The 14172-nt window shown below is 36.5% G+C and overlaps 1 pseudogene; it reads left to right on the plus strand.

The window, feature by feature from the left end:
• The first annotated feature begins 751 nt into the window (after positions 1-751).
• LOC120159413 lies at positions 752-3664 on the plus strand (annotated as a pseudogene).
• Positions 3665-14172: the final 10508 nt, after the last annotated feature.

Raw genomic sequence — 14172 nt, forward strand, 5'->3', positions numbered from 1 at the left:
TTGTAAGGATGAATAAATATTAGGTTTAAGTTCAATAAAAGATGCAATTTTTTTTCTTTCTCTTTTCATGGCAAACAAATTTTCCTTTAGTTCCTTTTGAATTCATTATCTATCCTCTTTATTTCAATACTTCGTTTCCACTTTCCCTAAAAACATAATTCTTGATTATTTCGTGTGGAATTTTTTTTTTCTTACACATATTTTCCCATCTTTCAGATCCCCAGATAACGATAATGTAGGCACTAATGATCCTGATCCGGAGGTGGATTTTGAATCGGCCATTTGTCTCGGGGAATTTGATGAACGCAAAACTGAAGAGGAGTGCAACTTGCCTACTGAATTGTTGAGAATGGTAGAAAGAGAAGATAAACAAATACTGCCCCATAAAGAGACAATCGAAATCTTGAATCTGGGCACGGAGGAAGATCGAAAGGAGGTTAAAATCGGTACAACTTTTTCAGCTGAAGCAAGACAAAACCTGATAGATTTACTTCAGGAATACAAAGAGGTGTTCGTCTGGTCATATCAAGACATGCCTGGACTAGACACATATATGGTAGTCCACAAACTTCCAATTAAACCAGAATGCAAACCAGTGCAGCAGAAAATGAGAAGGATGCGGCCAGAAATGCTCCTCAAGATCAAGGAAGAAGTCAAGAAACAATTTGATGCCGGATTTCTTCAAGTGGCCAAATATCCGGAGTGGGTGGCCAACATAGTGACTGTGCCGAAGAAGGACGGGAAAGTACGCATGTGTGTCGATTACCGGGACCTTAACAAGGCAAGTCCCAAAGACAACTTTCCTCTGCCACACATAGACACTCTTGTGGACAATACAGCTGGGAGCAACTACTTTTCATTCATGGATGGATTTTCGGGATACAATCAGATCAAGATGCACCCTGAGGACATGGAGAAGACCACTTTTGTCACAATGTGGGGGACTTTCTATTACAAAGTGATACCTTTCGGATTAAAGAATGCTGGGGCAACATATTAGAGAGCCATGGTAACCCTGTTCCATGATATGATACACAAAGAAATCGAGGTTTATGTCGACGACATGATTGTCAAGGCACAAACCGAAAACGAACATGTCAAGCATTTGAGAAAGCTCTTCCAGAGACTAAGGAAGTTCCAGCTTCGACTGAACCCTAACAAGTGTACTTTTGGGGTAACATCCGGGAAACTGTTAGGTTTCGTGGTCAGCAGAGAAGGCATTGAGGTTGATCCTGACAAGTTTAAGGCTATCCAGAATCTACCCCCACCTCGAACACAAAAGGAGGTCCGAGGTTTTCTGGGCAGATTGAATTACATAGCACGGTTCATATCTCAGTTAACCGATAAGTGTGATCCAATCTTCCGACTTCTCCGAAAGAACAGCCCTGGGGCATGGAACGAAAACTGTCAGATCGTATTCGAGAAGGTGAAAGAATACTTATCTCATACTCCTATTTTAATGCCTCCCATCCCAGGCAAACCTTTATTCTTGTACCTTTCCATATTCGAGAACTCAATGGGTTGTGTCCTGGGTCAACATGACGAGTCTGGAAGAAAAGAAAGAGCCATCTACTATCTGAGCAAGAAGTTCACTGATTGCGAGATTAGATATCCGCCTATCGAGAAAGTTTGTTGTGCTTTAGTTTGGGCTACAAAAAGACTCAGACAATACATGTTGTATCACACCACTTGGTTGATTTCCAAGTTAGATCCTTTAAAATACATGATGGGTGTACCTGCTCTGTCTGGAAGGTTAGCCCGATGGCAGATGTTATTGTCTGAATTCGACATTGAGTACGTGAGCCAGAAAGCCATAAAAGGAAGCGCCATATCGGATTTCTTAGGAAGTAGAACCAACGAGAATTATGAGCCACTAGACTTTGATTTCCCAGATGAGGACTTGATGGCTCTATCTTTAGAGGAAGCAGTTACTTCAATAGACAGTTCCTGGAGAATGTACTTCGATGGGGCATCCAATGTATTAGGACATGGTATTGGGGCAATATTGATCTCTCCGGAAGGGAGTCACTACCCATTTACCAGCAGACTAAACTTCGATTGTACCAACAACGTGGCAGAATACGAAGCTTGTGTCTTAGGAATTCGAGCTGCGCTGGGGCAAAGTGTAAAGACCTTGCGGGTGTACAGAGATTCAGCATTAGTAATTTATCAGCTCCGTGGAGAATGGGAAACCAAAGATACAAAATTGATAGAATACCGGAAGCTAATGTTGGATTTGCTCAAAGAATTCGATGAAGTCACTTTCCATTATGTGCCAAGAGAAGAAAATCAAATGGCTGATGCTTTGGCTACCTTGGCAGCCGCATTCAAACTTGGCGGGGAATCTGAAATGATGCCAATCGACATGCAGTCGTATGAGTACCCGGCTCATTGCTACCAGATTGAAGAAACAAAAGACACTAAGCCTTGGTACTACGACATTTTGCAGTATATCAAGCATCGAAATTATCTAGAGGAAGCCACTGAAATTGACAAAAGAACCATTAAAAGGATGGCAGCTGGGTACATTCTCGATGGGGAGGTCTTATACAAGAAAAGCCATAGTCAAGTTCTGTTAAGATGCGTCGATGCTGAAGAGGCAAAAATGATAATGGAAGAAGTACATGACGGAGTTTGTGGAGCACATGCAAATGGACATATGATGTCGAGACAAGTAATGAGATGCGGATATTTCTGGTCCACACTGGAAGGTGATTGCATCAACTATGCTAGAAAATGTCATAAATGTCAGATTTACGGAGATAAAATAAATGTTCCACCTCATCCGCTTCATGTCATGACATCACCATGGCCTTTCTCCATGTGGGGCATGGATGTTATTGGGCAAATCCATCCGAAGGCTTCAAATGGTCATCGTTTCATCCTTGTAGCCATCGATTATTTCACCAAGTGGGTAGAAGCTGCTTCCTATGTCAGTGTCACTCAATATGTTATCTGTAAGTTTTTGAAGAAAGATATCATATGTCGGTATGGTTTACCTGAAAGAATCATTACCGATAATGCTACAAACTTGAACAACAACATGATGAAGGCTGCTTGTGAGCAATTCAACATAAAGCATCACAATTCTACTACCTACAGACCAAAGATGAACGGTGCAGTAGAAGCAGCAAACAAGAAAATAAAAAAGATAGTGGAGAAAACGACCGAGACCTACAAAGACTGGCACGAGAAGCTGCCCTTCGCTTTGTTCGCTTACCGAACCTCGGTACGAACCTCGACTGGGGTAACTCCATTTTCGCTGGCATATGGAATGGAAGCAATGTTACCCATTGAAGTAGAAATCCCATCATTACGGGTCTTGACAGAAGTCAAGCTGGATGACGCGGAATGGGCTCAATCCAGATATGATCAGCTAAATTTGATAGATGAGAAGAGACTGAAGTCCATTCGCCATGGCCAAATCTATCAGAAACGAATGATTCGAGCACATGACAAGAAGGTACGCCCGAGAACATTCCGAGAAGGAGATCTGGTGCTAAAGATAATTTTGCCAGTTCAGAAAGATTTCCGGGGAAAATGGACGCCAAATTGGGAAGGACCCTATGTTGTGAAAAAGGCCTTTTCTGGAGGAGCCCTTGTCCTGGCCGAAATGGACGGACCTGACCTACCACATCCCATCAATTCAGATGCAGTTAAGAAATACTTCGCTTAGGATGAAAACCCGAAGGGGCGTCCTAAGTCGGAAAAAAAAAACAACAAAAAAAAAACAAAAAAAGAGAAAAAATGAAAAACATTTAGGGTGAAAACCCGAAAGGGCGCCCTAAATTGAGAAAAATTGAAAAAGAGAAAAACAAAAGAAAAAGAAAAAGAACAAAAAGGTGGGTTCAAGTTGAAAACCCGCAAAGGGCGTCTTGCAACCAAGGATGGGTCCAAGTTGAAAACCCGAAAGGGCGATTTGGATAATTCAAGAAATCCAGACAGTTGAAACTCCCCGGCATCTGAATGTTTCACAAGAAATGTTGCACTCTCCTGAATGTTGTCGCATTTTCAAAGATCCCTTGGCAAAGGCTGTATTCAAGGACACCTAACGGCTTTTCAGTGCCCATATTATCGAAATCTAAGGCACTCATTTATACCTCATCATGTCTTCACCTTCCAAAATGTTTGTCATGTATTATTTGTTCTTTTTCCCTCATGAATAAAAGACAATTCTTTTCTCTACACCAGTTCCTTTTAAGCATCTTAGATTGAGCTTAAACTTAGTGATTTGTTATTTGTGCAAAAGATATTCGTATATTAATGTACAAAGGTTCATTGAAAAGTACAGGTACTTGGAAGCCGATCAAGGCTCATGCATATAATTGAGATGGTCGAGAAGTATTTTCCCAGATCAAGGATAAAAAACAAACATCAGATTGGAATATTTGAAGAATTCAAGATCAGGGATCGAAACTTCATCAAGGTCCCCTTAACTTTTTCAAGTCTTAGCTAGAGACAAAATCAACTTCGCAGCGAATGATATTGAACTCGAAGCAACACAACTTGATCGAGAGTAGATTTCAACTTCACGACAAAGGATATCTAGCTCAGAGTCAAACATCCACGATTTTAACTCCACGACGGAGGATATCACTCAAGACAACACAAGTTCAACTTCACAACGAAGGGATGGCTAGTTGTCAACAACAATCTCGGAGCCGATATTAACTTCACAACGAAGGATATTGGACTCCAGACAACGCAAGTTCAACTTCACGACGAAGGGACCGCTGGTTGTCAACAAACAACCTCCCAATTTCAGATCCAATTTCAACTTCATATCGAAGGATATTGGACTCCAGACAACGCAAGTTCAACTTCACGACGAAGGGACCGCTGGTTATCAACAAACAACTTCCCAATTTCGGAGCCAATTTTAATTTCACAACGAAGGATATTGGACTCCAAACAACGCAAGTTCAACTTCACGACGAAGGGACCGTTGGTTGTCAACAACAACTTCCCAATCTCAGAGCCAATTTCAACTTCACAACGAAGGATATTGGACTCCAGATAACGCAAGTTCAACTTCACGACGAAGGGACCGCTGCTTGTCAACAAAATTTCATTCAGATTCAATTTCAACTTCACAACGAAGGATATTGGACTCGAGACAACACAAGTTCAACTTCACAACGAAGAGACGACTGGTTGTCAACAAACAATTTCCCGGTTCCAGAGCCAATTTCAACTTCACGACGGAGGATATTGGACTTGGAACAATGCTACTTACTTGGATTTCAACTTCACGATGAATGATATCCAACTCAAAGAAGGATTATCTGCCATCAAAATTGTCAATCGCACTATTTTCCGGTTGCAGTCGAGGTTTTCAAGTCGAGAAGAGGACCTGGGTTAGCCGTGCCTTAGTGACAAGCAACCATTTTCAAACAACATAGCTTAAGTCAAGAAAAAGCTATCTGTCAATGAAGATTTCTGAGTTCGATTCCGATCCAAGGTCTTTAAACCGAGAAGAAGACCGAAGGGTAACGGGAAGCCACGTGCTGATTCAAATTTCGAACTACGGCTTTAATTTCATATCATTTCAAGATGAACTCGACTTCACGATGGAGGAGTCATCGGTAACTCAATTCGACAGGGAGTTATTGAAACATCAGAGTTAATTTTCAACTCCACTGAACGAAAAGTGTGTCTTTTAATCTTTGCCCAATCCCCGTTACACGACTATAGGCAAAGAGGGGCAGCTGTCAACACACATTTTTCGTCCTACTAGGATTCAAACTCCTAAAATTAGGATAGAATTTTAGGATTCAAACTCCTAAAAACAGGATAACATTTTGCTAGGATTCAAACTCCTAAAAATAGGATAGAGTTCTACTAAGATTTAAATTCCTAAAGATATGATCCACAAGTACTATAAATAGCCATTGTAACTCACCATTGTAAGACGATTTACGCACAAAACACAGAGGAAAGCACGAAAAATAAAAAGGCAAAGCTATTGTAAACGATTCGAAAAGGAAATAAAAGGTAGCATCTTTTTTTTTTATTTTTTTTGCATGTACACGTTATTTTTCTTGAGATTTGGTTCGAATAACCTAAAACGTGGGTTACGTCGATGACCAAAAAGGGGTGGGGTTTCGAAGTTTCGAACCTAGATATACTCCCGAGGCATATTCATTTTTTTAAGTATTTAATATTCCCCCAATTACTTCGAAATTTGACCCCTAATTTTTTTTGTTCCAATTTAATCCCTTCATGTTTTAATTCCTTTTCTTGATTTCGCATTTTTTACCTATTATACTATATTTTATTTGTTATTATTTTCACTAACAATTATATCTATATATTTTTTATATATTATTATTTGTTTCCTCCTCTTCTTTTTTATTCGTATATATATATTATGTACATATAACTACATATATGTATTTTAGTGTTTCATTTTAACATCTATTTACGTATATTACCTTTTATCATTATTATATATATTATATTTATTGCTTCATTTTCTTTATGCGTATTTTATTTATTTATATATATTACCTTTTTTATTTTATATTTATACTATTATTTACTATTATTTTTCTATGCTTTAATTATTTATTTATTTATTATTTTATTTTATTTTATTTCTTTTTATTTTGGTTGAATTTATTTATTTATTTTATTTTATTTTTTTTATATCTAACATGTTTCTCAACTCTTTAAGGGTACATTTTCAATCGAACATAGGTAAGTTTTGGATCGTTATTTTTACCTTTTAATTTAAAATTACAATTTTGTTAATTAAGACAACTGAAAATTACGTAGTACCGAAAGAGCGGTTCAAGGGTGCTAATCCTTCCTTGACCGTAACCGACTCCCGAGCCCGATATATTTCTGGTAAGACGCAGATCAGGTAAGAAATAGGGTATCCGATCAACCCAATTGTTTTAAATAAATGATCGGTGGCGACTCCAATCCATTTACCTAAGTCGAAGCCCAATTCCGGGGGCCAACCGAAAGACGGTTGCGACAAATTATATTCAATCAAACCACTAGTTGTTAACATTTAATGGACATAGTGATGTGGCAGTTAAAATATTTGGTATAATTACACATCTAGTCATTGATATATACATAACATATTAATTTGGTCCTAATTTTAATAAATTAAAATAAATTTAATCATCGAATAAGAAGAAGCCATGTGGGAAGAAATTAGAAAATAAAGCATAAACAATTGCATGCAGTGGGGTTCGAATCTGGCCTCTTGGGATAACAGTGAAAGAGTTTAACCGCTTAGATAACTTGCATTTTTTATCTAATGTATACCATATATGGTATATACTATGTATCACTATTTAAATTAAATTCACATACTAAATTAAATCCACTTATTAACATTGAAAAATATGTATTATTTTTAACTTATTAAATATATTTTATTTTTATTTTTATTTAAAAAATACATTTTAATCTTATTTTAACTTAAAAAATATTTTTTCTTATATTAACCTTTAAAAATATATTTCATAAGTTAAGATAAAATATATATTTTTATTTTAATATGTGAATTTAATTAAAAATATATATTTTTAAATCATAAAACTCTAGCCGCTTTCTTCTTCATCATATCTCTTCCCTTTTTTTCTTCTTTGCAACTAGTGTCAATTTTATTGATTAGTCCAACATTTTCTTCATTAATTTTGTTTAACCGATGGTGACACTGATTTTGATGTTGGTTGCCTTTTTTCTTTGTTTTTTAGTTTTTAATAAAAATAATTATATCTTTGTGATATGTTCTCTGCCTTTATGACACGTTTCTCTGTCCTTATAGCACATTTTTCTATGTCTTTTGATAGTTTATAGTTTTTGCCATTGGTTTTGTTTATTTTTTTCTTAGGGTTGGACTTGACATGACCACGAATGATCAAGATGATGTTTATTTGTTATTATGTTTATATTCCCTACTTTGGAAACTCATATTGATTTGAATACGCGTTTTGCATTCGTGGATAATTTTCTCACGTCACTTGACTCTGCTTTGCGATTTGTCAGGGTCTTTAGTAGCTTCATCCCCTTTTGTGGTTCATTTGACGATGTAGTCAGATTTGTTCATATCTTTATTTTGTTCAAGCATTTTTAATCTTTTCTTTTTCGGTCATTGTATGATCTAGGTGGCTAGTTTTGTGTCAATGGTTATATGAAAATTTCCTTATTATAATTTAATTTATGTTTACAATTATGCTTGTAAATCTTCAGTGTAATTATGGATATTTTGTAGGTGACACTAGTTTAATTTGATGCTGGTTACCACCCGCCGGTTGTCTTTTTTATTTGTTTTTTAATAAAAATAATTATTTCTTTGTGATATGTTCTCTTCCTTTATGGAACATTTATCTCTGCCCTTGTGGCACATTTTTCTGTCTTTGGATAGTTTATGGTTTTTTGCCATTGTTTTTGTTTAGTTTTTTCTCAGGGTTGGATTTGATATCGTCACAAGTGATTAAGATGACGCTTATTTGTTATCATGTTGATCCTCCCTACTTTGGACCCTCAAATTGATTTGGATATGCGTTTTGCATTCATGGATAGTTTTCTCACGTTTCTTGACTCTGATTTGCAATTTGTCAGTGGTCTTCAAGAGCTTCATCCATTTTGTGGTTCGTTTGCCGATGTAGTTAGTTTTGTTCGTATCTTTATTTTGTTCAAGCATTGGTTAGATTTTTTAATCTTTTCTTTTTTCGATCTTTGTGTGATTTAGGTGGCTAATTTTTGTGTCAACGGTTATAGGAAAATGTCCTAATTATAATTTAGTTTACATTTACGGTTATGCTTTTAAATCTTCATTATAATTATGGATATTTTCTATTTTTAACAAAAACTAGCAACTTTCTATCAATATATATATATATATATATATATATATATAGTTGAGAAAAAAAATAAAATATATTTTTAATGTTAGGAGGTGAATTTAATTAAGTGTGTGAATTTAAATTTAAATATATAAAATATTAAGAATCTACACATAGTTATATAGAATATATACCATATATTGTATGTACTAGATAAAAAAATGCAAGGTAGCCTTGTGAATGAGTATTCTCTCTATATCTCTTAACATCCAAGTTCAAACTCCATTGCATGCAATTGTTGTATTCTTTATTTTCTTTCAACCATAGGGTGACACGTGTCACCATATGATTGGTGGAAAGCATATTAAATTAAAAATAAATTAAAATATAATTAATCCTCCAATTAGATGATGATGAATGACTTCATCGGATATTAAATTTATTTTAATTTATTAAAATTATGATCAAATTAATATGATATGTATGTATCAATGACTAGATGTGTAATTATACCAAATGTTTTAACTACCATGTCCGTTAAATATCAACGGCTAGTGACTTCATTGAATACAATTAAATAGTTAAGTGGTTTGATTGATAAAATTGAAAGAATGATGGTAAAAGTGGAAGGGCTAAATAGTTGAGTGGTCAATGGTATAGTTTACCCTAAATTACAAATTGCACGTGAATGATAATAATAAAAACCAATAATCAAAATATCATATCCATACAATATGCTTAAGGCACTAATGCTAACAACTTTAAGCTTTAAATTTATTTTTTTGAGGTTGAGTTTGAAAAATAGTAAAGAATAAAAAAGTACAAAACAAATCGAATCGAACCGAAAACTATAGTTTTTATGCCATTTGGTTTCGATTTTGGTTTTAATTTTAAAAACTCACAAAGTACGGTATGGTTCATATTTATTAAAAAAATTGAATCAAACCAAAACGATTACACCCTTACTTATGTGGTGGCACCTTTTTAAAGGAAGTGTCTTTGTTTATGTGACAAGTCACATGCAAATATAAATTATATTTATACTCTAGGTGAGTTTTCATACAAGTAGAGGTGCTTATTTGAGGAAGAACCTTTCAAAAGGCGCTGCCATGTAGGTCTTCCTTCGTTCTATATGATAGAAATATACATTATTCTAGAAAATAAATTATGTAAGGAATCGATGAGTACTCTTTTGAAATCATGACTGCGTGGGTAAGGATTTTCAATCTTCTGCTGGGTTATCGCAGTGGATATGAGGACCAAGGATGGCAAGTTAGGTGAATTCCTACGTGTTAGAATTGAAGTTGACATTACAAAATCGTTACGGTGTTGTGTTCTTCTTGGCAATCGAAAGGTAGGTAAACCTAGAGTTTATCCATTGAAGTATGAAAGATTACCTAATTATTGTTTCAAATGTGGTATACTAAGGCATACCGCTGTCGGTTGTGCAACACAATTGAAGGAGAAAGCCAAGATGTCTTATGGTGATTGGCTTAAAATGGATGTGCAGCAACCCCGAGTGAACCCAAACATGCGTAGTTCTATCGTATATGTGGCCAGTCAAAGCTCGCAACATGCAATGGATAAGGAGACTACTATGGATCCTACTAAGAAAGTGGATGGCTTGGCAACTACGGGTATCCAAGTTGAGTCAGAGACTATGGTCGATGAATGAAGTAATTCTTCTAACGAGTCCAAGGAGGATCCTCCGGGTGAGATTATGGTTGATGTAGCAACTGATGATCCTAACATGGATGACTCTAGAGGGAAGTCTTCGAAGAGACAGTTACAAGGAAAATCCGAAGTCCTTAATCCTATTACTTTCAAATGTTCCAAAATGTACTCTACTTCTGATGGTGGGGTTGAGACAACTGGTAAGATGAAAAAGATATCGACGGAGGTTGCAGGACAGCCTCGCTGGATGCGAGGCTGTCCTGCCATGAAAATTTTAAGTTAGAACTATCATGGTTTAGCTAATGCCACGATGGTTCAAGGTCTAAGGCGGTTTGTCGCCCGAATCTCGCCTTCTCTTATCTTTCTTTGTGAAACGCGTTTAAAACAATCAAAAAGTGGTTATATTAGATGCAAGTTAGGTATGGATAATTGTTTTACTATTGATAATTGGTATTCATGTACTGGCTTGATGTTATTATGTAATAATGAAATAAACGTTGATATTTTATCGTATTCTTGTATTTACATTGATGCTATGATTCAAAATGGATTTGATCACTTTCACTTTATTGGGTTACATGATCCGTGTGTCGATCAACACAAGCAACATACATGGGACACATTTTCTAATCTTAGTCACGTTTCGTCACTCCCATGGCTTGTAAGAAGTGATTTTAATGAGATAATGTACGATTTTGAAAAGCAAGGGGGTCGCTGTAATGCACGTTATCGATTAGATGATTTTCATCATGCTTTATGTTTCAATGGTTTGTTTAATTGTAAACCATCTCGTGGATAGTTTACATGGCACTATGAGACCCCGAGCATGCCTACGATTAAAGAACGCCTAGATCGTTTTGTTGTGATGAGAGAATGGCTAACAATGTATGCGAATTTTCAAGCAAAATCCGAGTTCACTACATACTCAGATTATTGTTTTCTTTATATGGATACAAATGCCAATGTCCATAAATTTTGAGGACAATGTAGAAAAGAGTATTTTTGCTTTGAAAATTTCTGGGCAAAAGATAAGATTTGTTATGATAGGGTCAAGTCTTCATGGCTTGGAGCAGGGCACAATGTGGTTGCTAAAATTTCAGCACTAGGGGCAGTGTTACACTCTTAGCAACATGTCCGTCAGGTGACTTCTAAAGTTTGCATTGGCGAACTGAAAGAGATTGTTAATAAGGGACTTCAATACAATCTCTCTCTTGCGGTGCGTGAAGGATTTGTGAAGGAAAAGGCCGAGCTCAAGTCATTATTAGATAAAGAAGAATTATATTGGGCGCAACACTCTCGTGTTCAGTGGCTTACCCATGGTGATAGGAATAATTTCTATTTTCACGCGAGGGTAAATAGACGGAAAAACGAAATTTGATTCGAGGACTTCATGATAGATTTGGGTCTTGGTGTGTAGACAAAAATAGAGTGCGACACATTATTGTGTCATACTTTAAAGATTTGTTTTCCACATCCTTCCCTATAATGGATTTTAGTATTTTCAATGCCATCGAACCAATTATCTCGAATGATATTAATCATAGACTCTATTTGTCGTTTACTATGGATGAGATTAAATCTATTTTTCAGGATATTCATCTTGGTAAAGGGTCAGCTATTGACGGACTCCCTGCAAGCTTCTTCTGCCTATATTGGGATATTATCGGTGCTGATGTGGTTGATTTATGCTTGAATCTTCTTAATGGGTAGATAGATATGAATACGTTGAATAAAATTATTTTGGTTTTAATCCCTAAAGTGAAGGATCCACATGTTATGAAACATTTGTGGCCTATTAGCCTTTGCACTGTGGTGTATAAGATCATCTCTAAGGTTCTAGTTAAACGTTTGAAGTACCATATGAGTTGTATTAGCGAGCACCAAGCTGTGTTTATTCTTGGTTATCAGATTTCGAATAATATTGTGGTGGCACATGAGCTACTTCACTATCTGAACTCATCCAAGAATGGTCCCAATAAGCGCTTGGCTTTAAAGCTTAACATGGAAAAGGCCTATGAAGTGTATGGAATCTGTCACTTTCACTATTCAGGTAAATGGAATGTTAATTGAGGAATTTAGACTCATTTGGGGCCTTCGTCAAGGGGATCCATCATCCCCTTTCTTATTCTTATTTTATACACAAGGCTTATCTGTGTTATTAAAACATGCCTTAAGTCGCAGCCAAATTAAAGAAATTAGAGCAAGTCAAGCAGGTTATGTAGAAGCTAATTGTATTAAGGACATCCTTTTGACCTATGAGCTATCTTCTAAACAGAAGGTTAATTTGGAAAAATCTTACTATTTATTTTAGTCCTCAGACTCAAGGCCATCATCTCCAGGTTATTTCATCCATCTTATGAGTCATGGAGGTTTTCGATCGGGGCCACTATTTGGGTATGCCTTTAGTGATTGGAAGGAATAAGTCCAATTCATTGGTTATGTACGAGATAAAGTTGCCAAACGTGTTTTGGGATGGACTAAAAATATTTTGTCCTTTGGTGGACGTGATATTTTTATTAAATTAGTTGGACAAGCTATTCCACAGTATGTCCTGTTCTGTTATCTCTTGCCAGATTATTTGGTTCAGAAGATGGTTAGTACGATGCAACGGTTCTGGTGGTCTGGTCGTATTTCTGAACGAGGTTGGCCTTTGGTTGCATGGAAGACAATGTATATACCAAAGAATACAGGTGGCATGGGGTTCCAAGATATTCATAGCTTTAACCTAGCAGTACTTGGTAAGCAAGTAAGACGGCTTATTAAAAAGCCCCATAGTTTAGTGGCAAGGGTGTTACAAGCCAAATATTTTCCAAATGGGGAAATTTTACATGTCAAGCTTGGTGAAAAATGCTCGTTTCCTTGGAAGGGGATACATCATGTGTTGCTTGCGATGTGAGAGAGCCTCTTCTGGCGTAACGGTCAGGATGGCCCTACACAAATGCATGTAGACCCTTGAGGAGTGGTCTCTAAAATCTCCTTTGCAGGTACATATGTTGATATGAGTGACAATCCAATCCATTGTCGAGATTTTATGATTCCTGGTTTGGCCAGATAAAATGTAGACTTAATGTGACAGTCAATTTGTTCAGAAGATGCTGATAACATACTTACGGTGATCATCGCTCCAAGTTAAGATGATACAATTGTGTGGGGTTTTCATGATTCCGACAGCTATTCTATGCGATTTGGTTATCATTTGTTTCAACGACCTTTTCATGTGTAGGGACCGATCTCAAAAGCATGAAAGATTATTTCCTAACTACAAGTTCTGCCGAAGATTCGGATCTTCGCTTGGAGGGCGTTACATGTACGTAACCGATTGAAACAAATAGGTCTGTCAGATAGGGTTTGTCCTTTGTGCAGCACGAGTGATGAGACGGTGGTGCATGCTTTACGCTTGTGTCCAAGCTCACAAGAGGTTATTTTTCTCCATGGTTTTCCAGCTTGGATTTTTCTTTGTATTGTTGATGGTCCATTGTTGTGTTTTGAGGACTGTCTACTTGTGTTGTGAATTTAACAATTTGCTAGTTTGAATCTTTGGAACTTGTGGAATGGGCATAACTCGTTTGTTCATGATAATAGGTTACAACCTAATTGGATCCTTGTTGCTAATGCTCATGTTATTCATTGAGATTTTCTAGAGGCTTCTCGCACGCATCGCTGTGGTTATGGTACTGGTGGTGTTTCTAGT

The sequence above is a fragment of the Hibiscus syriacus genome, unplaced genomic scaffold, assembly GCF_006381635.1.
Source record: "Hibiscus syriacus cultivar Baekdansim isolate YM2019G1 unplaced genomic scaffold, ASM638163v2 tig00000287_pilon, whole genome shotgun sequence".
Taxonomy (NCBI): domain Eukaryota; kingdom Viridiplantae; phylum Streptophyta; class Magnoliopsida; order Malvales; family Malvaceae; genus Hibiscus; species Hibiscus syriacus.